Source organism: Nicotiana tabacum, chromosome 8 (genome assembly GCF_000715075.1).
Source record: "Nicotiana tabacum cultivar K326 chromosome 8, ASM71507v2, whole genome shotgun sequence".
Taxonomy (NCBI): Eukaryota; Viridiplantae; Streptophyta; class Magnoliopsida; order Solanales; family Solanaceae; genus Nicotiana; species Nicotiana tabacum.
Genome location: NC_134087.1, coordinates 57,549,488 through 57,576,879, shown reverse-complemented (window position 1 = coordinate 57,576,879; position 27,392 = coordinate 57,549,488). Strand labels below are relative to the sequence as shown.

Below are 27,392 nucleotides of genomic sequence, written 5' to 3'. Positions count from 1 at the left end.
CTTGTGACTTTTCAAGTCTAAATCTTTTATACATACTCATACTGGTATCCTTAAATGTAAAGCATGACATAAGAATGAAATAAACATTCAAAAAGTATTTATAAAGGTTCTTGGTCCTTCATGAATTTTCAACATGAAAATGGCAGATAAGAATAACATGAAAATCTGAAATTTATGCGCATATATCCAAATAATCATCTAAACTTTAGCTAGAAAATAATTCTAAGCTAATATGTACTTACTACTCCCATTAAGTATATATTAACTCTTTTATGCAATTCATCAAACACTTTGTGTGTGTGCTTTTGTGAGTTAAACCACTTTAGTAAAGGGTTATATCAACTCACCTCAAAACTTCTCAAGCCAATACGTAGGCCTCAGTCCAATTGACACCAGTTAAACAATCGATTCTACAATAACCAGTGCATTTTAATCAATTTTAAATTTTCACACCTAAACATGAAATTTATTGTTGTTATAGAGGAAGAAGGGAATTAACTATCCAATTCATACATACTACTACTTTAGGGTAATTGACAATAGGAAATTTTATATACCTGAGTTCAAGAATTAGTTGTTTATAAAGAACCCTAAAATTTTCTTTTCACTCCTACTGCCTTGCGCTTGCTGCGTAAACAGAATAGCTCTATGTTTCTTGTATAAGGGCTAAGCAATGTGCTTCTTATTAGTTTACCCAGCCCTTTATGGGCTAAGGCACATAAGTCTTATTTTTGTTTTGTTTTCCATTTTTTTTTTTTGTTTTGACTTAACTAGTATTAACTTATACATACTTTTAATAATTAATAACATTAAAATTATTAATATTTCCATAATTGTACATCCAATTATTTATAAATAGAGGAGTAACAAATTTAATCACAAGGGTTTTAGCCCGTAATAGAAGTAGAATTTAAGATTATAAAAAAATAAATAATTAAATTCTATATTTCGCGTATCTTGAAACTTTTATATATTTGTGGAGTGTTACAATCTTCCCTCCTTAAAAACATTCGTCCTCGAATGTTACTAGGGCCTTATTCTTAAGCTAACAATCATTCTTTAAGTCCTTGAACCTCTTAGTTTTCTTAGCACTACTCACTTTTCCAAAGGACTCAAAATTTTGACCAACTCCCTAAATTTTCAAAAAATTTGGCAGAGTTTCCCTTGTAAATTGGACTACCCAAAAAAATATCCCTGTCACAAATACCAAAACTACACCAACAACAACCAAATATACCATAACAGGCCATTCATAGGCACCATACACAGCTCATAAATTAATTACTCACACTCCGGAAAGGAGGTACCACAATAACTAACAAGAATCTAAAGCACAACAACTTTAGCACAATTAAATCACTTTATGAATTAAATATACTACGGCATAACTAAATTACTACAACAACAACTAAATATAATCTAGGAAGGACATAAATACTTGCTAACTTGTATTTAATAAATGAAATATAAATGTCAATCCAAACCTAGGTTCACATACCTTTTTCCTCAAATAAATATGGATATTTATTTTTCATATCTTCCTCGACCTCCCACATAGCTTCTTTTGAATCATGATTACTCTACAAAACTTTTACTGATGCTATATCTTTTGTTCTTAACTTTCTTACTTGTCTATCGAGAATTTCTATAGGTACCTCTTCATAAGTCAGGCCTTACTTAATTTCTATGGTATCGACAGGTATTTTATGCGACTCATCATGGATGTACTTTCTAAGCATAGACACATGAAAGACAGGATAAATAGAGGACAACTCAATGGGTAGCGCTAGCTTATAAGCCACGTTTCCTTTCTTTTCTAGAATTTCATAAGGTCCGATAAATCTAAGGCCAAGTTTCCCTTTCTTACCAAACCTCATAACTCCTTTCATTGGTGAAACTTTCAAAAACACCTTATCACCAACCATGAACTCTAACTCATGATGCCTCTTGTCAGAATAAGACTTTTGATGACTTTGAGCCACTTTAAGTCTTTCTATAATTAGCCGACCTTTCTCCAAGGTCTCACAAATAAACTCTGGACCAATCAATGGCACCTCTGCTGGTTCAAACCAGCCCACTGGAGACCTACATCTCCGCCCATACAACGCTTCATAAGGAGCCATACCAATGCTGGCCTGATAGTTGTTATTGTAAGCAAATTCTATAAGTGGCAAGTGACCATCCCAATTACCTCCAAAATCTATAACACACGCACGCAGCATATCTTCGAGAGTTTGAATGGTTCTTTCTGCCTGGCCATCGGTCTGTGGATGGAAAGCAGTGCTTAAATTGACCTTGGTACCTAATCTTTTCTAAAATGCCTGCCAAAAATGCGCTGTAAACTGAGGGCCTCTGTCAGATATGATTGAAACTAGAGTACCATGCAATCAGACTATTTCTTTGATGTACAACTGCGCATACTACTCTACAGAGTCTGTCGTCTTTACTTGTAGGAAATGCACGGACTTTGTCAGTCGGTCTACAATAACCCAAATTGAATCATGTTTACGATATGTGCGAGGTAGACCTACTACGAAATCCATATTAATCATCTCCCACTTCCACTGTGGTATCTCTATGTCTTGAGCTGGACCACCAGGCCTCTGATGCTCGGCTTTGACTTGCTGGCAATTTAAACATTTAGCCACATGATCTGCTACTTGTTTCTTCATGCTTTTCCACCAATATAACTCTTTCAAATCTAGATACATTTTGGTAGCACATGGGTAGATAGAGTACCTCGAACTGTGAGCTTCCTCCATTATGGCCTTCCTAAGATCATCTACATCAGGCACACATAACCGATCATTCAACTTCAAAACTCCGTCACTTCCTAGAGTAAAAGCAGTGATTTCTTTGTTTCTGACTCCTTCTTTTAATTTCATTAGGTACGGATCTTCGTCTTCCTTAGCCTTAACATGCGCAATAAGGGAGGATTGCGCTAAGGCATAAACAGTTATGTCTCCTTCTTCAGTCTCATCCAATCTAATTCCATCATTTGCTAGTTTTTGAATTTCTCGACCCAAAGATCGCCTTTGTACTGCAAGATGGGCCAAGACACCCATTAACTTCCTACTAAGTGCATCTGCTACTACATTAGCTTTGCCCGGGTGATAAAGGATATTGATGTCATAATCTTTCAATAGCTCGAGCCACCTCCTTTGTCTCAAATTTAGTTCTTTTTGCTTGAAAATGTATTGGAGACTTTTGTGATCTGTAAACACTTCAGAATGCTCGCCATAAAGGTAGTGTCGCCATATTTTTAATGCAAACACCACTGCTGCAAGCTCCATGTCGTGTGTGGGGTAGTTGTTTTCATGATTCTTTAACTGCCTAGAAGCATAAGCAATAACTTTTTCATTTTTCATAAGAATACAACCAAGGCCCACTCTAGAGGCATCACAATACACTGTGAACCCACCCGAACCTGTCGGCAAGGTTAACATCTTGCAGTGGTCAACCTCTTCTTTAACTCTTGAAAACTCTGCTCACAAGTGTCTGACCATTGGAACTTAACTGCTTTCTAAGTCAACTTATTTAATGGAGCTGCAAGTGACGAAAACCCCTCTACAAACCTTCTATAGTAGCCAGCTAACCCCAAGAAACTCCTGATTTCGGTTGGCGTTGTCGGCCTGGGCCAGTTCTTGACTGCTTCTGTCTTCTGAGGGTCTACTTTTATTCCTTCACTAGATACCACGTGGCCTAAGAATGCTACTGACTGCAACCAGAACTCACATTTTGAAAACTTGGCATAAAGCTCATTCTCCTTCAAGGTCTGCAAGGCTATTTTAAGGTGTTCTGGATGTTCTTCCTTGCTCTTAGAGTATACCAAAATATCGTCTATACATACAATAATAAAGGTATCCAAGAATGGCTTGAAAACTCTGTTCATGAGGTCCATGAATGCAGCTGGAGCATTTAGATATATCCTCTTTTCTGATTCTCAACTGATGGTACCCCGACCTCAAGTCTATTTTTGAAAAGTACTTTGCACCCTGAAGTTGATGAAATAAATCATCAATTCTTGGCAGTGGGTACTTGTATTTAATGGTAACTTTATTCAACTGCCGATAGTCTACACATATTCTGAGAGACCCATCTTTCTTCTTGACAACAGGACCGGGGCACCCCATGGTGAAACACTCGGTCTGATGAAACCCTTGTCAAGAAGGTCTTTCAATTGTTCTCTCATCTCATTAAGTTCTGCTGGAGCCATCCTATAAGGAGGTATGGATATGGGCTGAGTGCCTGGCATGAGATCAATGCCGAAGTCTATGATTCTTTCTGGAGGAAGTCCGGGAAGGTTATCTGGGAAAACTTCTAGAAATTCTCGAACAACTGGCACTGACTGAAGAGCTGGTGGTTCTGATTCTGGATTAATATGTGAGCCAAATAGGCGAGACATCCTTTACCGATCATTTGTTGTGCCTTAAGGTAAGAAATAAACTTACCTACAAGAGATGCTGAGCTACCCTTCCACTCTAAGACTTCTTCATTTGGAAATTGGAACCTGACTATCTAACATGGCATAGTAGGAAGACAACCAATCCATACACATGATCACATCAAAATCCACCATTTCTAACTCTATGAGATCGGCTTTGGTGTTGCGACCTTGGACCTAAACTATACAACCTCTATAGACTCTGGTGACATTCACTGACTCGCCAACTGGAGTAGATACTAGGAATGGCTCACTAAGTTGTTCAGGTTCTAGTCCGAGGTTAATTGCAAAGTATGGAGTCACATATGAAAACGTTGAACCTGGATCCATTATGGCATAAGCATTATGTGAGCAAACTAAAAGTGTTACAACCCATATCCACATGTGTTAGTTCATGCCATATATTATTTAACATAAATCCAAGAAGAAATTATCTTTGAGATGATAAGAAGTCAATCCTATTGGTCTTAAGTGATACAAGAGTGTATAAGGGTGATTAACTAGTATTAGAAGTTAAATGAATCAAGGATGTTGTAACTCGTATTTTCAGGTAAATCTAGCGGTGCTTAATACACTCAAGAGGTCATGTATTAAGGTATTTTAATCATATAATATCCGTATCATAAGTCTTGAAGTCAAACGAGTTATGAAACAAAAGTCGACAAAAGTTGTCGCAACTTAGGTTCATAATTTTACTTAAACATTAGGTCAAATGTTTCTAATATTTTCTCCTAATTTACAAGGAATTACGGGGTGATATACCAACCAAATTAAAGATAAATGAGTTTAGCTTCTAACGCATTAAACCGTTCATCGATACGATCTCGGAGTAGAGAGATATTCGCATTTTCGCGAGACTGCGCCAAGCACCTCTCTATGGGGCCCACTAAGGCGGTTTAAGATATTTGGACCTATATAGGATGCCTCCAACCTGTTTTAAGTCATTTCTTCTCACTATTTTCAGACCTTATAACCCTAGGAACATCCTCTCAAGGTTCTCTCAAGATTCAAGACCCAAAAAAAGGGCAAACAACACAAATCAATTGTCAGGAATTCCGTGGCGCTAGTAAGTCTCTTGTTCTTCTTGTTGTTGCTCATTTTTGTGTCATTCCAGATCATGTGGGATGTTTTTCTTAAAGGATTTATGTTCTGTAAATACTCCCTCATGTTCTTAATATCAATCCTAGGTGATTTCAAGCCTTCTAAAGTAATTCTAGTGCCGAAAAATACTAATTGATCGCTAGTTTCGCTTTTTTGTTGTTGTGGCAACATTGGAGGGATATTTCATGGAAATATAAGGTCAAATTGGAGTTGTTATTTCTGTATAAAGGTAATGAACCTCTTACTCTATATGTATTTAAGATTATCCAAGTTGCGGCTAAGCCATTGAAGCTAGAACTTGTGAAATATATATCGAAAGGCTTGGTAGTAATGTTATTATTTTGTGGACTATTTTGCGTTGTTGTTGGGCTGCGTATTTTACTACTATTTTATGGAGTTCTGGAGGAGGAAGGGTGTGGAGAAACACCATATATATGTAGGGTTGTGGGATGATAGTTATTCGTAACATTTCTGGGTCGTTTGACACGACTACGGTGGTCGCCGTATGTATGGAGTGATTAGGCTGTGCGTGGACTATTTTGGGAGGATCAATATGTTTATTATTGATGTTGCTTGGGCTGTTTTGTGATTGTTTTGAATGTTTTGAAGTCATATATATAGGGGAGGTGTTGTCTGTTTCACTCCGAAAGGTTTAGAATGTGATTCCATGAGTCGAGCATGCATTATATATATATATCTATTTTACTCTACCGAGCCACGCTATAGTTGGCCAGGTACGGCACCTATTGTGCAACCACTGATCAGTTGGGTTTTACCGAGCTCCAAGTGGCCGGGTACAATTCTACCGAGCCTTATGATGGCCGAGTACGTTTTTACCGAGCCTATTATGGCTGGGTACGATATGATGATGATGATGCCCACAGAGGCAAATGTTTTAAAGGTTTATGTATTTATACATATGTATCATGCATTTCATGTCAGTAGCCCTCAGAGGTACTAAGATGTTACAGGTTGTATATTCTCTATCCTTGCTTACATTACTGATCGTATTTATGGTTCCCTGCCTTACATACTCAGTACTTTATTCGTACTGACGTCCTTTTATTTGTGGACACTGCATGTCGTGCTGCAGGTCCTGATAGACAGGCAGGTGCAGCTCCCCCACCACAGTAGGCTGTCCAGTTCAACGGTGATTGGTGAGATCCCTTCTCCGGACTTGCCTTGGTCTTGGTATGTATTTTTGTTATAGACATTATGGGTATGTCGGGGCCCTGTTCCGGCTATGTTGCAGCACTTATGTTTATTTAGAGGCTCATAGACAAGTGTCGACTCATATATAGTTTGGTATGCCTTGTCGGCTGGTTTTTGTTATATAGTCTTTCATGGTAGTGTGGTAGCTCATACCTTATATGTAGTTTCTTGATTGTCTGGTCATCCCCTGCTATGTATGTTCATGCCGTCATATTTTATTGTTGGTTGTCCATGATCCAGGTCTTCCATTTATATTGCTCTTGTCATCCCTAAAAGATAATAATGAAGGTTAGATAAAATGTATGTTGGTGCTCGACAAGTATGGTCGGGTGCTAGTCATGGCCCTCCAGTTTGGGTCATGACAAACTTGGTATTAGAGGAAGTTTGTCCTAGGGGTTGTCTATGAGCCGTGTCTAGTAGAGTCTTGATTATGGATGTGTAGCGCGCCACATTTATAATCAGGAGGCTACATGACATCTAGGGTTGTTACCTTCTTCCTGAATCTAGATCGTGCGTATAGTTGAGTCGTAAGTGTTCGTCTCTAATATTCACCTTGTTTTTTTTCAGTGATGCCTTCGACTCGGAAGCAAACGATTAGTAGACGGCTTGATACAACAGCGGAAGAGGGTACCAGTCAGGTGCCCCAAGCCAGAGCAGGACAAAGTGAGGCTCAGAGTGAGATGCCCTCTCATACCTCATCTACTCCATCTCCTCCAGAGGATATTAGAAGGCACCCAGCGCCTCCAGTTCCTCCGTCTGGCACTACAGACCAGGATATGCGGAGTACTTTGCAGTTGTTTACTAGCTTGGTAGCTGCTCAGGCTCAGAGGCAGAATACAGGTGCTGCTAATAAACCAGTTAGTACAAGAGTTCGTGATTTTATTAATTTAGACCCTCCAGTGTTTACTGGATCAGACCCCAAGGAGGACCCACACACTTTTATTGACCAGGTTCATCGTACACTGCGGGTTATGCATGTTAGTGATATAGAGGCAGTAGAGTTGGCTTCTTATTGGCTACGGGATTTAGCGGTTCTCTGGTATGATAGTTGGGAGAGATCCAGGGGTCCGAACGCTCCTCCAACTGTGTGGAAGGAATTTTCTGAGGCCTTTCTTCGTCACTACTTGCCAGTTGAGATACGACGAGCTAGAGCTGATAAGTTCTTGAACCTTAGACAAGGTAATATGAGTGTGCGAGAGTATAGTATGCAGTTTGATTCTTTGGCAAGGTATGCTCTCCATATGGTGGCCGAGATGAGTGATAGGGTGAATATGTTCGTGAATGGGTTGGGACCACATCTGATAAATGAGTGTACGACAGCCTCCTTGGTGGAGGGCATGGATATTTACCGTATTCAAGCTTATGCCCAGACCCTAGAGGATAGTAAGCGCCAGCCGAGGGCAGTTAGGGAGCAGGATAGGGGCCAGCATAAGAGGGCGAGATTTGCAGGGTATTCTGATGACTTCAGAGGCAGCGTCAGGCCACAGTTTTCGAGGAGTTCGGCGTCACCTGTAGCTAGTGCTCCTCCATAGTTTCAGAGGCCTCGATATGATCGATCCTATTCTGGTCCAGGTCAGAGTTCGCGGGCATCTGGCTCGCAACATCATAGGGATACTAGTCAGATGAGACGCCCAACACCATATTGTGATCAGTGCGGCAAGGCCCACTTTGGACTGTGCCGTTGAGGTTCTAATGCGTGCTATTCATGCGGATAGCCTGGCCATATGATATGGGATTGTTCTAACAGAGGAGGTGATGGTATGGCTCAACCGACTGGATCTGTGTCTGGTTCTTCCTCATCAGTTCGACCTCCAGCACGGGGTTTTCAGCAGTCGACAGGTCGTGGTAGGGGTAGATGTGCAGTTCCGAGTTCGAGTGGTGCTCAAAATAGAACCTATGCTCTAGTAGGTCGATAGGATCTCGAGTCGTCTCTAGATGTTGTTACAAGTATTATATCTGTGTTTTCTTATGATGTATATGCGCTAATTGATCCGGGATCTACATTATCATATGTTACACCCTTTATGGCTAATAAGTTTGGCATTGAACCTGAATTGATAAGTAAACCCCTTGCGGTATCTACTCTGATAAGAGATTCTGTGATTGCTAGAAGGGTATATAGAGGTTGCACTGTGATGATTTTTAGTCGTCAAACCTTGGCAAATTTATTTGAATTAGAAATGGTTGATTTTGATGTGATAATGGGAATGGACTGGTTGGCCTCATGCTATGCAAATGTTGACTGTCGTACGAAGATGGTTAGGTTCCAATTTCCGGGTGAACCCGTCATTGAATGGAAAGGGAACATTGATACACCAAAAGGTAGGTTTATTTCCTATCTTAAGGAAAGGAAAATGATCTCAAAAGGTTACATTTATCATCTCGTTCACGTTAGGGATGCGGAGGCGAAGTCGCCTACTCTACAATCAATCCCCATGGTCAACAAATTTCCAGATGTTTTCCCAGATGAACTCCCAAGGGTTCCTCTTGAAAGGGAGATTGAGTTTAGCATTGATGTGTTTCCTGACACTCAACCGATCTCTATCCCTCCATACAGAATGGCCCCGGCAGAGTTGCGAGAGTTGAAGGTGCAGTTGAAGGACTTGCTGGATAAGGGATTTATTAGGCCTAGCACTTCACCTTGGGGTGCGCCAGTCCTATTCGTGCGGAAGAAAAATGGGTCGTTACGGATGTGTATCGACTATCGACAGTTGAATAAGTCTACTATAAAGAACAAGTATCCACTTCCAAGAATTGATGACCTGTTTGACCAACTCCAGGGTGCCAAGTATTTCTCCAAGATTGATTTACGTTCAGGGTATCATCAGGTGAGGGTTAAGGAGAAGGATATTCCAAAGACGGCCTTCCGGACAAGATATGGGCACTTTGAGTTCTTGGTGATGTTGTTCGGGCTAACAAATGCCCCAACAGCTTTTATGGATCTCATGAATACTATATTCAGGCCCTATCTTGATGTGTTCATGATTGTATTCATTGATGACATTCTAGTGTATTCTCGTTCGGAGGCGGAACATGCGGGCCACTTGCGGATAGTATTACAGACGCTTCAGGATCGTAAGTTATATGCTAAGCTCTCCAAATGTGAATTCTGGCTGAACTCAGTAGCATTCCTTAGCCATGTGATATCTGATGAGGGTATTAGTGTCGACACTCAGAAGATCGATGCAGTAAAGAATTGGCCGAGACCTACAACACCATCAGAAGTCCGCAGCTTCCTAGGGCTAGCAGGATATTATAGGCATTTTGTAGAAGGGTTTTCCTCTATATCATCACCATTGACTAAGTTAACATAGAAAGCTACCAAATTCAAGTGGTCTGACACTTGTGAATGTAGTTTTCAGGAGCTGAAAAATCGATTGACATCCGCACCAGTGCTCACTCTCCCCGAAGGAATAGAAGGTTATGTGGTATACTGTGATGCCTCAGGTATAGGTTTGGGGTGCGTATTGATGCAGCGTGGGAAGGTGATTGCTTATGCATCAAGACAATTGAAGAAGCATGAAAAGAATTATCCAACCCATGATTTGGAATTGGCTGCAGTAATATATGCTTTGAAGATATGGCGGCACTACTTGTACGGCGTCCACGTTGACATCTACACAGATCACAAGAGTTTACAATACATCTTCAAGCAGAAAGAGTTGAATTTGAGGCAGCGTAGGTGGCTTGAATTACTGAAAGACGACGACGTCGAGATATTGTATCATCCCGGTAAAGCCAATATTGTGGTAGATGCTCTCAGCCTAAATCAATGGGAAGCTTAGTACATATTGAGGCAGGTAGATGGGGGTTGACTAAAGAGCTTCATCAGCTAGCCAATATGAGAATCAGATTGTTAGACTCTGATGACGGAGGTGTTACTGTACAGAATACATCAGAATCATCTTTGGTAGCCGAGGTAAAAGCACGGCAATATGAAGATCCTATCTTAGTACAATTAAGAGAAAGCATTCAACAGTGTAAAAGTACAGTTTTTGAGATCGGAAAAGATGGGGCACTGAGATACCAGAGCCGATTGTGTGTGCCTAATATGGCAGGGTTGCGAGAGAAGATTATGAATGAGATTCATCAATCCCGATATTCCATCCATCCCGGCTCGACAAAGATGTATCATGATGTCAAGGAGCAGTATTGGTGGGATAATATGAAGAAGTCTATTGCAGAATTTGTAGCCCAGTGTCCCAATTGTTAACAAGTAAAGATAGAACATCAGAAACACGGTAGATTGCTTCAGAATATAGAGATTTCGACCTGGAAGTGGGAGGTGATTAATATGGACTTCATTATTGGATTACCTCACTATTATCTTAAGTTTGACTCCATCTGGGTGATAATTGATCGACTTACAAAATGTGCCCATTTTCTGCCAGTGAAGACAACTTACACGGCTGAAGATTATGCGAAGTTGTATATCAAGGAGATTGTTAGGCTTCATGGTGTGCCCGTATCTATTATATCAGACCGATGAGCTCAATTTACGGCTAACTTTTGGAGGTCTTTCCAGAAGGGTTTAGGCACACAAGTAAATCTCAGCACTGCATTTCATCTGCAGACTGACGGACAGGCTGAACGTACCATTCAGACACTGGAAGATATGCTACGAGCATGTGTTCTAGATTTTAAGGGGAATTGGGATGACCATCTTCCACTCATAGAATTCGCCTACAATAATAGCTACCATTCTAGTATTAAAATGGCCCCATACGAGGCACTATACGGGAGAAGATGTAGATCACCAGTTGGATGGTTCGAAGTCGGTGAAACAAAATTATATGGGCCAGATTTGATTCACCAAGCTATTGAGAAGGTTAAAGTGATACAGGAGCAATTGAGGACGGCACAAAGCAGGCAAAAATCTTATTCTGATGTCTGACGTCGTGATCTGGAGTTTGAGGTTGGTGATTGGGTTTCCCTGAGGATCTCACCAATGAAGGGTATTATGCGTTTTGGGAAGAAAGGTAAGCTGAGTCCAAGGTATATCGGGCCATATAAAATTCTTCGACAAATTGGACAGGTTGCTTATGAGTTAGAATTGCCATCCAAATTGGAATTTGTCCACCCGGTATTCCATGTATCTATGTTGAGGAAATGTATTGGATACCCTTCTCGAGTCGTCCCTATCAAAGATGTACAAGTTACAGAGGACCTATCATATGAAGAAGTGCCAGTGGCGATATTAGATCGACAAGTCCGCAAGCTGAGAACAAAAGATGTAGCTTCAGCCAAAGTATTGTGGAGGAACAAAAATATGGAAGAAATGACATGGGAAGCAGAAGAGGAGATGAAGTCTAAATACCCTTACCTATTCCAGAATGAAGATAACAAGGATGCTGGTGGAAGACAGGATACATTGGAAGGTGAAACGGCTCTATGAGGTAAGCAATAATTTGAGAATACTCGTCCTTAATACAAAATGGTGATATGTAGATAATGTAAATATGTATAATGCTTTGTGTAGCCTTGTGAAGCCATATGTTGGGCTTAATTGCTTGCAAGTTTTGCTAGTGACCATTTTATAGGGGAAAATTGATCTGAAATTTCCATTGGAATCCACGATGATTTAAACTCCCCATGAACCCTTACATTCGAGGACGAATGTTCCTAGGGGGGGAGGGTGTTACAACCCATATCTACATGTGTTAGTTCATGCCATATATTAGTTAACATAAATCCAAGAAGGAATTATCTTTGAGATGATAACAAGTCAATCCTATTGGTCTTAAATAATACAAGAGTGTATAAGGGTGATTAACAAGTATTAGAAGTTAAATGAATCAAGGATGTTGTAACTCGTATTTTCAGGTAAATCTAGCGGTGCTTAATACACTTAACAGGTCATGTATTAAGGTATTTTAGTCATATAATATCCGTATATAAGTCTTGAAGTCAAACGAGTTATGAAACAAAAGTCGACAAAAGTTGTCGCAACTTAGGTTCATAATTTTACTTAAACATTAGGTCAAATGTTTCTAATCTTTTCTCCTAATTTACAAGGAATTACGGGGTTATATACCAACAAAATTAAATATCTATGAGTCTAGTTTCCAACGCATTAAACCATTCATCGATACAATCTCGGAGTATAGAGATATTCGCATTTTCGAGAGACTGCGCCAAACACCTCTCTATGGGACCCACTAAGGCGGTTTAAGATATTTGGACCTATATAGGATTCCTCCAACCCATTTTAAGTCATTTCGTCTCACTATTTTCAGACCATAGAACCCTAGGAACATCCTATCAAGGTTCTCTCAAGATTCAAGACCCAAAAAAAGGGCAAACAACACAAATCAAGTGTCGGGAATTCTGTGGCGCTAGTAAGTCTCTTGTTTTTCTTGTTGTTGCTCATTTTTGTGTCGTTCCAGCTCGTGTGGGAGGTTGTTTTAAAGGGTTTATATTCAGTAATACTCCCTCATGTTCTTAATATCAATCCTAGGTGATTTTAAGCCTTCTAAAGTGATTCTAGTGCCGAACAACACTAATTGATTGCTAGTTTCGGTTTTTTGTTGTTGTGGCAGCATTGGAGGGATATTTCATGGAAATTTAAGGTCAAATTGGAGTTGTTCTTTCTGTATAAAGGTAAGGAACCTCTTACTCTATATGTATTTAAGATTATCCAAGTTGCGGCTAAACCATTGAAGCTAGAACTTGTGAAATATATATCGAAAGGCTTGGTAGTAATGTTATTGTTTTGTGGACTGTTTTGCGTTGCTGTTGGGCTGCGTATTTTACTACTATTTGTGGATTTTTGGAGGAGTAATGGTGTGTAGAAACACCATATATATGTAGGGTTGTGGGATGATAGTTATTCGTAACATTTTCGGGTCGTTTGACACGACTACGGTGGTCGTCGTATGTATGGAGTGATTAGGTTGTGCGTGGACTATTTTGGGAGGCTCAATATGTTTATTATTGATGTTGTTTGGGCTGTTTGGTGATTTTTTTGAATGGTGTGAAGTTATATATATAGGGGAGGTGCTGTCCGTTTCATCGTAAAATAGGTTGTGGCCGATACATAATAGTTATGATGCTTAAATTATAACGATAGTATCGTTTCTCTTATTGTAGACTAAGGAGCTTTGAAAATTGCATAGCTTGAGATTGGGGAAGTATATACAAGGTATGTGAGGATATCCCTTTCCTTCTTTTGCACGACTCTGATTGTACATAATGTAATGAACGAGCTTCCAAAGATACTCTACTCTTAGAAGCTAGCAGTACTTACATTGTTTTCCTCTTATGGAACGATTGATGTTAATGTTGCTTCTCTTATTCTTATGTTATCAATGTTGTTGGTACTTCCTGATTCTTATAAGGTTCATAGTGAAGAGTTAGTCCTAATAACGTGTACAGAGGATACCGACCTTACGTCACTCCGAAAGGTTTAGAATGTGATTCCATGAGTCGAGCATGCATTATATATATATATCTATTTTACTCTACCGAGCCACGCTATAGTTGGCCAGGTACGGCACCTATTGTGCAACCACTGATCAGTTGGGTTTTACCGAGCTCCAAGTGGCCGGGTACAATTCTACCGAGCCTTATGATGGCCGAGTACGTTTTTACCGAGCCTATTATGGCTGGGTACGATATGATGATGATGATGCCCACAGAGGCAAATGTTTTAAAGGTTTATGTATTTATACATATGTATCATGCATTTCATGTCAGTAGCCCTCAGAGGTACTAAGATGTTACAGGTTGTATATTCTCTATCCTTGCTTACATTACTGATCGTATTTATGGTTCCCTGCCTTACATACTCAGTACTTTATTCGTACTGACGTCCTTTTATTTGTGGACGCTGCATGTCGTGCTGCAGGTCCTGATAGACAGGCAGGTGCAGCTCCCCCACCACAGTAGGCTGTCCAGTTCAGCGGTGATTGGCGAGATCCCTTCTCCGGACTTGCCTTGGTCTTGGTATGCATTTTTGTTATAGACATTATGGGTATGTCGGGGCCTTGTTCCGGCTATGTTGCAGCACTTATGTTCATTTAGAGGCTCATAGACAAGTGTCGAGTCATGTATAGTTTGGTATGCCTTGTTGGCTGGTTTTGTTATATAGTCATTCATGGTAGCGTGGTAGCTCATACCTTATATGTAGTTTCTTGATTGTCTGGTCATCCCCTGCTATGTATGTTCATGCCGTCATATTTTATTTCTGGTTGTCCATGATCCAGGTCTACCATTTATATTGATCTCGTCAGCCCTAAAAGATAATAATGAAGGTTAGATGAAATGTATGTTGGTGCTCGGCAAGTATGGTCGGGTGCTAGTCAAGGCCCTCCAGTTTGGGTCGTGACAAAAAGTATACCTGTAATAACTTCTGCAGATTCTTCTGCACTCTGGCGATCAACTGTAGCAACCAAACGGGGTTGTCCCCCTCCCTGAGTAACTCGGTCTGCACCTTACCTGCTCCATGCCCGGTCTTATTATGAGAATTACGAGCCTGGGGGGTGCAACTGCAGTAGCTGAGGAACTAGAAAGACGAGTTGATCCACCACTGAAATTAGGTCGCAACTTTGGGCAGTTGGCCTTTATATGACCAATGTCTCCACAATGGTAGCAACCATGAAACCCGAGCTTGCACTGACCTGAATGTTGCCGCTTACATGTTCCACAAAGACTTTGCTGGTGTGAGTGTTGCTTAGCATGACTCTGGCTATGTGAGGATTGTGTCCTAAAATTCTAATTCTGGCGAGACTAATTTCCATAACTCTGAGTACGTCTGAAGGAAGTCCCACCACCTGACTGATGACTGGACTGAGCTGGTGCTAATGACTCCTTATTAGAGGAATCCCTTCCACCTCCGCTGGATGTACCATTAAACTTGCCCGTTGTCCGGGCTTTTTTGTTATGCTCTTTTTCTTCTCTCCTTAGTTGTCTGTCTTTCTCTATGTGCTTGGCAAATCCCACAACAGAGGAGAAGGCTTCCATCCCTACTGCTACAGCTGATGTCGTATCCTTAATGTGGTAAGCTAAACCTCTAACAAACCTGTGAATCTTTGCTTTTTTAGTCTTCACCATGCGAGGAGCATGCTTACCTAACCTTATGAATTCCATGTAGTACTCTTGCACACTTTTATTCCCTTGCTTGAGTTGTTCGAACTCTGTAGCCTTAGCTTCCCTATCCTCCTCTGGGATAAAGCTAGCCATGAAGGCCTCATCAAATTCTTCCCAAGTAGGCGGACGATCATCTTCATCTCTTTCCTTTTCCCACATCTCAAACCAAGCGTCGACCACATCTCTAAGCTGGTAAGCAGCTAGCTCCACAGCTTCATCATCAAATGCTTTCATCACTCGGAGGACTTTCTTGACACCCTCCAGCCACAACATCGGATCTTCATCAACTATAGAACCATAGAATACTGGAGGACGCAACTTTAAAAATTCATTCACTCTTGAGGACTCAGAATTGCTCTGTCTATTTGATTGAGGTGGAATCTCATCTCTTCTCTCATTCTGGTTGGCCATAAAGGCTTTAAACATCTCCATAGCACTGTTGACAGCATTAAACATCTGACCTACCTCGGGAGATTTAGTTGCCTAAGCTAGGGCTGCTGTTGGGGGCGGTACTGGATCATCATGCTCCACCCCTTCTTCTCGTTCAACCCGGGGTATTTGGACTCCCTTTGTGGATTTTCCCCTCCTTTTCTAGGTTGAAGCCTTCTTAGTTCTACTTTGAGCCACAATAGTAGCAATAGTTTCTAGAGCAGCATCCTGAGTGTCGGTGTCAGAGTTGCGAGTACGAGCCATTTCTGTGAGTTTTGGAGAAACGAATAAATTAGATAACTCCTTAGAGGTAGACTCTACTGCACGATCTAAAGTATGAAAAAATGACTTTTCCTAAATGCTTGTAGCCTCTTGTTTATTATAAGTATGGTGCGCTTCATACACATAAATAAGACTCTACTAACACGGCTTCATAGACCCCTAGGACCCCATAAACCTGGCTCTGATATCAAGTTTGTCACGACCCATTTTATGAACAAGCCGGGACCGACACTCGATCACTAAACATGACCGAGCGGACCATCTCTGCTTATCAAATCTATTATAACCTTAAACTTTATATGCCACAAGGCACTACTGTAACCAAACACTTTTAAATAATTTAAATATCTAAAATAAGCCAACTTCAAAACTTTATTCGTAGTAACCAATAAAATGCTGCAAAGTTATTATAAAAAATATCTGAATCTTAACCCAACGACTATGTCTACGAAGCCTCTACTGATAAACTGATGCACTTCTCAGGACATGAGATTTCCTATCCAGTTCTTTAAGTAACAAAGAAATAACTAAATAAAGATGACTTTAAGGAATACTCCACGAACAAAAGCGGAGCTCACCAATAGCACTGGAAGAGAAGGAAGTCCTAACTCGTAGCCTGCTCGCCTGCAAATCCGGTTCCTACGTTGTACCACAGACTAACGTAGGTTTCCAAAAGAGAACGCCAGTGCCATCCATTGTACTTAATGAGTCTCAACAATAGAGGCGAATCTTTAATAACATATACATATGAACAAATATTCTAAATGCATGTAAAACATAAAGCTTATAAGAATAATTCTAAAATAATTGCATAATAACAGTTCATGAATATTCTAAAAGAAACTCTTTTCTTTTTCTTACTTATAAAAAAATACTTCACTTTATACTTTGGGAGTTCCAACTATCCTGACTTAATTCTGTCTCAGTCACCGTGTGATCGGAACAAGTTTGATCCCAACCTGATCGAATAGGCCCAATCCACAAGGTGTCACTCGCTTCATAGTTCTTAGCGCTCATGTCTCATACCTTAGCATGGATAAGTAAATTCTCAACAACGAGACCCTCAGCTCGTGTGCTCCCTACTTTTCCACAAGTAGTTTCAGGAAGTCAACGCCTTAATCAGGACCCTAGGCCTGGACGATGACCCCTTCTCAGAATAAAGGATACTCCCCAAAAATATTTTGTTTCTAAAACTTCTTCTTGTGACTTTTCAAGTCTAAATCTTTTATACATACTCATACTGGTATCCTTAAATGTAAAGCATGACATAAGAATGAAATAAACATTCAAAAAGTATTTATAAAGGTTCTTGGTCCTTCATGAATTTTCAACATGAAAATGGCAGATAAGAATAACATGAAAATCTAAAATATATGCGCATATATCCAAATAATCATCTAAACTTTAGCTAGAAAATAATTCTAAGCTAATAGGTACTTACTACTCCCATTAAGTATAAACTCTTTTATGCAATTCATCAAACACTTTGTGTGCGTGCTTTTGTGAGTTAAACCACTTTAGTAAAGGGTTATATCAACTCACCTCAAAACTTCTCAAGCCAATACATAGGCCTCAGTCCAATTGACACCAGTTAAACAATCGATTCTACAATAACCAGTGCATTTTAATCAATTTTAAATTTTCACACCTAAACATGAAATTTATTGTTGTTATAGAGGAAGAAGGGAATTAACTATCCAATTCATACATACTACTACTTTAGGGTAATTGACAATAGGAAATTTTATATACCTGAGTTCAAGAATTAATTGTTTATAAAGAACCCTAAAATTTTCTTTTCGCTCCTGCTGCCTTGTGCTTGCTGCGTAAACAGAATAGCTCTTTGTTTCTTGTATAAGGGCAAAGCAATGTGCTTCTTATTAGTTTACCTAGCCCTTTATGGGCTAAGGCACGTGAGTCTTATTTTTGTTTTGTTTTCCATTTTTTTTTTTTGGTTTTGACTTAACTAGTATTAACTTATACATACTTTTAATAATTAATAACATTAAAATTGTTAATATTTCCCTAATTGTACATCCAATTATTTATAAATAGAGGAGTAACTCAAATTTAATCACAAGGGTTTTATTCCGTAATAGAAGTAGAATTAAAGATTATAAATAAATAATTAATTAAATTTTATATTTAGCGTGTCTTGAAACTTTTATATATTTGAGGAGTGTTACAGGTGGAGATTTTGGGGAAATTGGTGATGGATTAGGATTGAGGGGAAGATGGGGAGTGTGTGGTGTAATTTTGGGGTAGTTTGGAGTGGCACCGCCGCCGTGAGCGATTTCCGGCGGTGGGCGGCTAGGGCTTCTGTGAGTTGAGAGAGACAAAAAATGAGAGAATCTTAGGAGGTTAGGGGGCTAGTTAGTACAGTTAAAAGGGGGGAGTGGGTTAGTTCTCAGCCATTAGATCATAATTGATCAATGACTGGGATAATTTAGCGAAGAAACGGGGTCGTGTGGCTCAAGGGGTGGGGCTGGACCGATCTGGGGTTTGGGCTGGGGTGGATTAAGGTGTTTTGGTCCATTGAGCCTTTTGGCCCAGTTATAAATAAGACCACCATTTCTTTAATACTTTTCTTAGTTTTTTTTTCTTTTTTAATTAAATTTTTTTTAATCAAATTAATTAAGCACCTAAATTAATTCCTAAATCAAATCTAACATGGAATTAAACCTAATTACCGATTTTTATCATTTGAACAATTGATTGATTCAAAACTAATGAAAGAAAATTACTAATTTAAAGTTAAAAGCTAAAAAATGTGAAATGACATTATTTTTTGTGATTTTGGTTTAATAATATAATTAACTCATGTAATTAAATTCTAAATGCAAATAAACCTAAAATATTATGCAACGAATATTTTAGATATGTTTTTGGTATTTTCTTATAATTTAAAAGCATTAAACATGCAACTAAATGCAAACAACAATTAGCAAGAAATTTCTAAAATTCAATAAAAAAAATAAAATAATTAGAAAAACTTATTTTTGTTAATTTTGTAGGAATATTTTTGGACGGACAAAAATCATGTGCTCACAATTCTCAATCTACATTTTTTAATTTTTTTTTATGGTAAGACCTTTTTGCTAATTTTGGTTGACCATTTTATTTTGGATTAATTTCATTACGAGTTGTATGAATTTAATAAATTAAAATATTTACAAGGCATAACCGGTTTCAAATTAGGAAAGTAAAGATGTCTTAAATTCTTTTTATAATAATTATTGATAAATCTAATATTTACGACAATTTAAGGCATTTTAATAAATTTTATAGTTATTTTACAATATGATACAATCAAATCAAGCAATAAAAATATTATTAAACTACTATAAACAATACAATTTATTAAATCGTATAGTCACAAAATAATACGATATATAATGAAATGATCGGTAACAGCCATCGATCCAAACAAGCTGGAAATGAGACAAAATAGGATTTAAATACACCTTAACTTTTGTATTTCACTGAAAGAAATATGAGAGAAGAAAGACAAACCATATCATCAGTTAAAGGCAACAACCTGCTCTCACACATTCCGAAGAGGAATTAACAGTTGATATATTATCGCAAAAATTAGGACTTCAATTTATTATATATTGCCTTTTTTTGTTCCAAATACTTGACTAAAGGTGCAATATTTGCATCATAATCCTCATATTTTGACAGATTCAAACAGTAAAAAGGGAATCATATCTTTAAGTTTGCCTTTGGAGTTTGTGTATCGATCCATCATCCATCTTCCTCTCTATGAAAAGTGTCCATTACACGTGCTAAATTTTATACTTGTTCGAGGATAAATATTGGTAATTCAGTAGGGCGTTATAATGCCCCATATAACGCCCTATATATATTTTTCTTTCCATGCATTCACGATTTCCTTTTGAAACTTAACGAAGGCCTCTTGCTTTGAAGCTCCATACTCTTTCATGTAGCATTCTACCATTGAAGCTATATGTCCTCTTTTTTGTTCTTCCTACATTTTTTTTAATTTATACCCTCAAAGCTTGAGGTGTTAATTCCATTACCCAAAAAATGGATGAGCCAAAAGGCCGTCATCTTTAGACTGAGGCACAAACCACCTACAGTTATACAACCATATTAATGTACAAATTAACTTACAAAAAACTTGGCCTTGCCATATCTAATCCTAATACTAGGTATTTGATAACTGTCAAGATGGTAGTAACCAAATGTCATCCTAGGCATTAGTCTCCAGACATAAAACAATTGTGATTCCACCTGATTCGTTGCATTCTTTGCCAATGAATCTGCTACAAAATTAGCTTCCCTTAGAATATGTGTTACATTGGTGTTCACTTGGGCAAAAATCTGCAATATATCATCTATACTGCTTTTAGCTTCACGTTTGTAGTGACTCTTTTCTTCAACATTTCAGCTACAACCATTGAGTTCAGTGACTCTTTTCTTCAACATTTCAGCTACAACCATTGAGTTCAGCTCAAATATATATTCTGTTATGCCATTCGAAGCACACCGCTACATTCCATACTTGACTGCCAATGCCTCAGCTTGATTGCTACTTGTGCAGTGTATGGGAACAGAAAATACCATGATCATTCCTCACTATTCCTCCAATACTCGCTTTATCTCTTGCATAGCTCCCATTACTATTAATCTTCACCATGCTTGTTGGTGGCTTTATACATTTCACCACTTTTCATTTTTGCGCATGTTTTAAGTCTCTCAACAATATTACAGAGCTCATCCCAAGTATTTCCCAAAGAACAATTAGGAATAGCTAAGCCAACTGCCTGTTTAATGATCCACCATATTTGGTGTTCCATACCTCTGTGCCACATCTTCTTCTGAGTTCTGAGTACCATATTTACATGAACATCTTTGTTTCCATATTCCCCAACAAATTACAGTCGGAGTAATATGTAAAATCAATTTATGAATTGCATTTTTACACTTTATGTTCCACCAGCTTCTGAGCATGTCTTTGATAGGACCAATTCTATGAGTAATTCCCATAAAGCCACCAAAATACTTCCATAGGTGTACTGCTGTTTCACTTTCTACAAAGACATGATGCATTGTCTCTCTTTTTTATCATTGCAACAACACATACTCACATAATTTAAGTTAATCCCAAATCTGCCAATTGTGTCATCAAAAGGAAGCTTATTCTATAATAGTCTCTAGACTACAAAAGATATCTTGAATGGCAATTTACAATGCCACACCTTGCTCATGACTCTGTCTCTTTGCCGGTATTGCGATATTATATGATTTGCATATTTAGTAGAAAGCTACCCATCTATTTTTGGATTCCAAATTGCATATTGTTAAGTTACGTACCTTCTTGTATTTTGATGATCTAACAAACTTCATGATAAGGATAAGATTGGGAACCTATTACACATCCTCAAAGTGCTCAAGAACAACAAGTCTCAAGTCTGGCACAAGTTCCAACAACTTGAGCCAAAGAAACGGCAGAGGGAACAAATGGCTATCAGTTCCTCCGGTGACAGTATAGGTCAACTTTCTACATCTGTAAAGTCGCTGCACCTATTTCTCTGCACATGCAACAGTGCAAACAGTGCAGCAGTCACTTTATAGAGCATGTCTTGTACCGAATAACTACATACATAATCTTGATGATCTCACTTGTATGTTACCAACATGAGGCAAAGGAAAAACACACACTTGCATAACCCTAAATCATCAAGTTTCTCTCTCAAGTGTGCTACCAAACTTGAGAGACTCCAAGGCTTCAAGAACTAAGCAACAACAGAACGAAGGACTTGATCCCAGCACTATGTTATCATACGTCCTTAGTATTGTTGTATCTTTGTTAGAGTGAGTTGCTTGTAATTCCTACTCAACTTAGTTAGAAGTATTCTATAGGAAATCATTTGTAAAACCATAAACCTTGTGTTTGAGTTTTAGATAGAGTTAGTCAAAGTGTGAGCTTTGTAATAGATTTATTACATGTAGGTGAGGAATTAAGAGGTTAATTCCTAGACTGCAAGAGTTTGTAATCTAAAGTTTGCTCAGTTAGTGAAGTTGAAATCCTACGAGTGTAGGTCGTGGTTTTTAATCCCGAGAGCTGGAAGTTTTTCATGTAACTCTGCAATGTCATTTAGTTATCGCTCTGTGTGTGCGTTCTGTGGGAACTGACAGAGAACCAGGTTCTCTATACAGTTTAGTGGATCCTTAGTTTCTATAAATTGGTATCAGAGCACGTTCTTTTTATAAGGCTAACACCTAGAAAGGATCCACATGGCTGCTCCACCAAACTTTAAAGAAGGTCAATCTACCTACAGACCACCAAGATTCAATAGACAATACTACAGATGGTGGAAGACAAGGATGCATGATTTTATCATGGCTGAAGATTCAGAGCTCTGAGATGTCATCTGCGATGGACCCTTCATCCCCATAAAGACCATTAGCGAGCTAGAAGTGATAGTTCCAAAGAGAAGGAAGGAGTACAACGATACTGGCTGCAAAGTTATAGAGAAGAACTTCTGAGTTAAAAAGATCCTCGTCTGTGGTATTGGACCAGACGAGTATAACAGAATTTCTGCCTGTCAATCTGCCAAGGAAATAAGGAAGGCTCTCTAAACAACATATGAAAGAACAACTCAAGTCAAGTAGTAAATGATCGACACACTCACTACTGAGTATGAACTCTTCAGGATGAAGGATGGTGAGCCCATTCAGTATATGCACACTCGATTCACCTCCATCATCAATGAGCTTCACTCTCTAGGAGAGATCATTCCAAGGAACAAATTTGTCAGGAAAATACTTAGTATATTACCTGGTTCCTAGAAAAGCGAAGTCAATGCCATCACAGAGGCAAAGGATCTGCAAAAGTTGACCATTGATGAACTCATCGAAAATCTGAAGACTTGTGAAATGAAGAATAAGAAGGACCATGAAAGAAGAGAAACTAAAAAAGAGAAGAACCTGGTCCTCAAGATCAACAACAATGACTCAAGTGGTGAGGATACTGACATGCTTATCTGACAAAAAGATTTCAGAAAATAGTTTGCAGAAATGGATGCATTCCAAAAAGGGGTAGCTCCAGCAAACCAAAAGGCTATTACTTGTGTCATAAATGTGGGAAGCCAGGACATTTCATCAAAGACTGTTCTCTGCACAAGCAAGACCAGTACAAGCACAACACATACAAAATAGCCAAGAGGAACCCGATTTCTGACAGGAGATTCAAGAGAAAATATGTTGTTGACAATGTTGTGAAACAAAATCTTGCTGCATGGAGAGATTCCTCCAGTGAATCTAGGGAAGATGATGAACAAGGTGACACCATCATTTGGGAACGACTTGTTTCCTTTTGGGAATTGGGTATTTGAAGAGTTTTCACCTAACGGATTAAAGTGTGTTAGGGAACCTAGAGCAATTAACTCATGTAACCAGTTTGCATTACCATAGATTAGGGTAAGGGCTTAAAATAACCTTGAGGGAAAAGTGTTAGGCACCCCTCGCGGTCCACAATGGTGGGTCCCGGTCGAACTTAGTTATGTGAATTAGTCATATAAAAAGTAAGCAATCTCAGCACATATTTGCAAATAAAGGTAGTTTACACAGTCTAAACACATATACAATCAAGAAAGATTAGATGGTCTAAGCATATGTAAATTAAGGAGGTTTGAACAGTCCAAGTATACATACATAAACCAAGGAAGTTTAGGCAGTCTAAGCACACATATGTGAAAAGGAAGTCCTAAGTTGATTAGCCTATAGGATCAATCTGTGCAATGCCCGGTAATCCTCCTCAACTAGAGGGGCTACACGTGACATTAGCGCGCAGGTCATCATATCCTTTTACTACCCATTACCCTCCCCTTAGTTGTTATATAAGCGATTTTCATTAACGAACTCTAAGCGTGCTTTACCCGTCCCTTCCTTGTGGTCCCGGAGGCATTTAGGACCTCTATACTTAGGAAGTTCTAGACACTCCTAAGGTATTTAAAAGGTAAAATCTAAGCGACAATAATGAATACGTAGGAATGTCAAAGAGGGAAGCAATTAGGGGCTCATGTTTGCCTCCACACATCAACAGATACATAGCACGTCTCAAACAACTGATTTTAAAGAAATTCAGAAAGCCTTAGAACATGATATATAGATCAACATCACAGATACAGAATATGCAGCAATGCTTAAAGCGAAGTGGCAGAACCTTTAGTCAGCTTGCCTATTGGTTTTATAGCCTGATAAACCTGGACAATTTCATACATAAACAAAACCTGATTTCACATTTATTTAATTGCATAAGGCTTGCCTAGGTGTGGGTCTGTATGCAGTCATAATTTGGGAATTAATTAAACAACTTGAAGTTATTTAGTCCTACAGGCATGCAGATCTAAGTGATTAATATTACAAAAACTGATTTTAGGCAGGTTTACACTAGGACATAATATCTATGTGTTGGACTGTTTTAAACCATTCTATAGACGGCAATTTATTCAAAACGATGCAGACATGGTTTAGAGCTAATGCAAACAAAGTCCTAAATCAGTATTTCTAATGCACATAGAGATGATCATTTTTTATTAAGTAGTTTAATGACATGATTTCCAGGTGATAATAACTTATGCAGAGTCAGAGAAAGAAGTGATAAACTTATAACATATTTCTAATATGCAAAAATATAAATATGAGTGTCCTAAGGCAGGTTTTCTAATGCAAATATAGACTTATGTCATTTTTTGATGCAAGTAACATAGCATATGGACCTAAAACATGATTTCTATCATGACATAAACTCGAAGCAGTATTGCTGTTACAAATATACATAGACTAAGAGCATGATTTTTACTATGCATCAACCTAAAGCATGGTATCTACCCAGTTTACCACAGACATCATAATGTATGTATTCAAAGATCTCATAACCAATAATGTATGTCTTGGTGTGTCAGAGTTCCCTAAGGACCTCAAGGATCGCGGTCAGTGCTCACACCAAGACCTTTCATAGAATAGAGATTGGTTATGTGCAGAGTGGAAGGGCGAGCCCTGGTATGCCAGAGTTCAGAGAGATGTCAAGGATCCCTAAGCAGTACACATACCAGAGGGGCAAAACTTAATAATCTAGGAGTAGGGTGAGAGTGCTTGACATAGTGTTAAAAGTCTTAATGAAACAATTTAGAAGTGAAAGGATTCAGAAATAGTTTTCTTAAAGATACTGGGAGTGACCAGTTTTTGAGAAAATACTAGGAGTAAGTAATAGTTTTGAAATAATTTTGAGGAAAGCAGACTCAACAAACAACCCAATTGATAATAGAGTACCCAGATTCACTCAACAAGTAGACTTACAAACAGTGGTGAAGGGGATTGTGAACATTTAGGGTTGAAATCACATAAACAGGGAAACATTTGATACAACAAATGTACAGAACAACTAGGATTTCTACTGAACAAGTTGGTCATGGTAACAGACAATTGAGACATAGAGGAAGAATGTAGCAAAATCATGTTGAAGACAAAGATGTGTTGAACAACATTGGACACAATCAGGACCAATTGGATGCACTAGAAAACTAAATAACTAACATAGTCATACTAATTAAAGAGAAGGGGTAAGGGAACTAAGTAAACATGCTAGGCAGGTATCAAATAACTAAGTGAAGTCAGACATGCTGATTACACATATGACATAATTTAGACATGCTTAATCACAGAAAACAGAGAAACAAGTTGAGTAACTAATACAGGAATAAACATAGATGTATAAACATGGAACATATAAGGTTGAGTTTCAAAATTTAACTAGAGATATGCCAGTTAAAGAGGAGAATGCAGAACGTAAAAAAAGCAGGGCAGTTCTACTATCTAGCCTTGGCTTTCAGCCGGCTAGACCGGCAGTCAGCACAAGTAGCAAAGAAAGAAGATAGAGCTTGAATATATGTGTGTGTATTCTGAATAGTGTTCGTGTTTTGAAGGAGCAGAATGAGAGTGTATATATAGCACTTTAAGGAGTGAAGCGAATAAGGTAAAAGAATCATAGTTCAATCAATTAGGAGCAATTAATCAGTCACATAATCAATTCCCCTAGAGGAGCCCGGAATAGACCCCTTAATTGGAGGGCAATTAATTAATGGTCACAACAGGGGATCCAATTGAGGTAATGACCCAAACACATTCCATGTTAGGAGTCAGTAGAAACCCCAAAGCCATACTGATAACCAATTAAGGAAAGTATTATCAATTAAGGTCACAAATAAAGAAACACATAAAAATTCAGCACACACTGATTTTAACAGGACATTTAATAAGTATCAATAAAATCTTCAAAGTATAGGAAATAGTTATTCAGATTAAATAGAAATAAATTAAGTAAAACCTCGCAGAAATACCAGATTTAATAAGAAAAGCTGGTTCGAATCATCAATAGAGATCAATTAGCGCAAAATCCCAAAGAATACTGGATTTAACAGGGAAAACAGTTGAATCCCTAAATAGAATCAATGAGTGCAACTGATTCACAAAAATTAACATAATAGAAGAAATTAATGTAGCCATTAGAAACATCTAGGGTTCGATCATACATACAGAGATTAACAAAATACGTAAAGAGATGAATAGATTAAAACAGTGAAAGTAGAAAAAAATCTCTTGAAGAGAAGTCTGGGAAGAACTTTAATTTGAAAACACTTAAGGTTGATTGACAGTATAGAAGTCAAAGAACCCTCAAAGAAGACAACCATGGAAACTTGAAAGAACTTTAATCATACAGAGATTCAAACAACAGAAATTAGAGAAATCAAAAACATAAAGTAGCGTAGTGCTAAAATCGGGTAGTAGTAGAGAAGTAAAAGAACCT

The 27,392-nt window shown here is 38.5% G+C and overlaps 1 pseudogene; it reads right to left on the bottom strand.

The window, feature by feature from the left end:
• Window positions 1–20,225: 20,225 nt before the first annotated feature.
• Window positions 20,226–27,392, bottom strand: part of LOC142163110 (terpene synthase 9-like) — a 52,348-nt pseudogene continuing 45,181 nt past the window's right edge.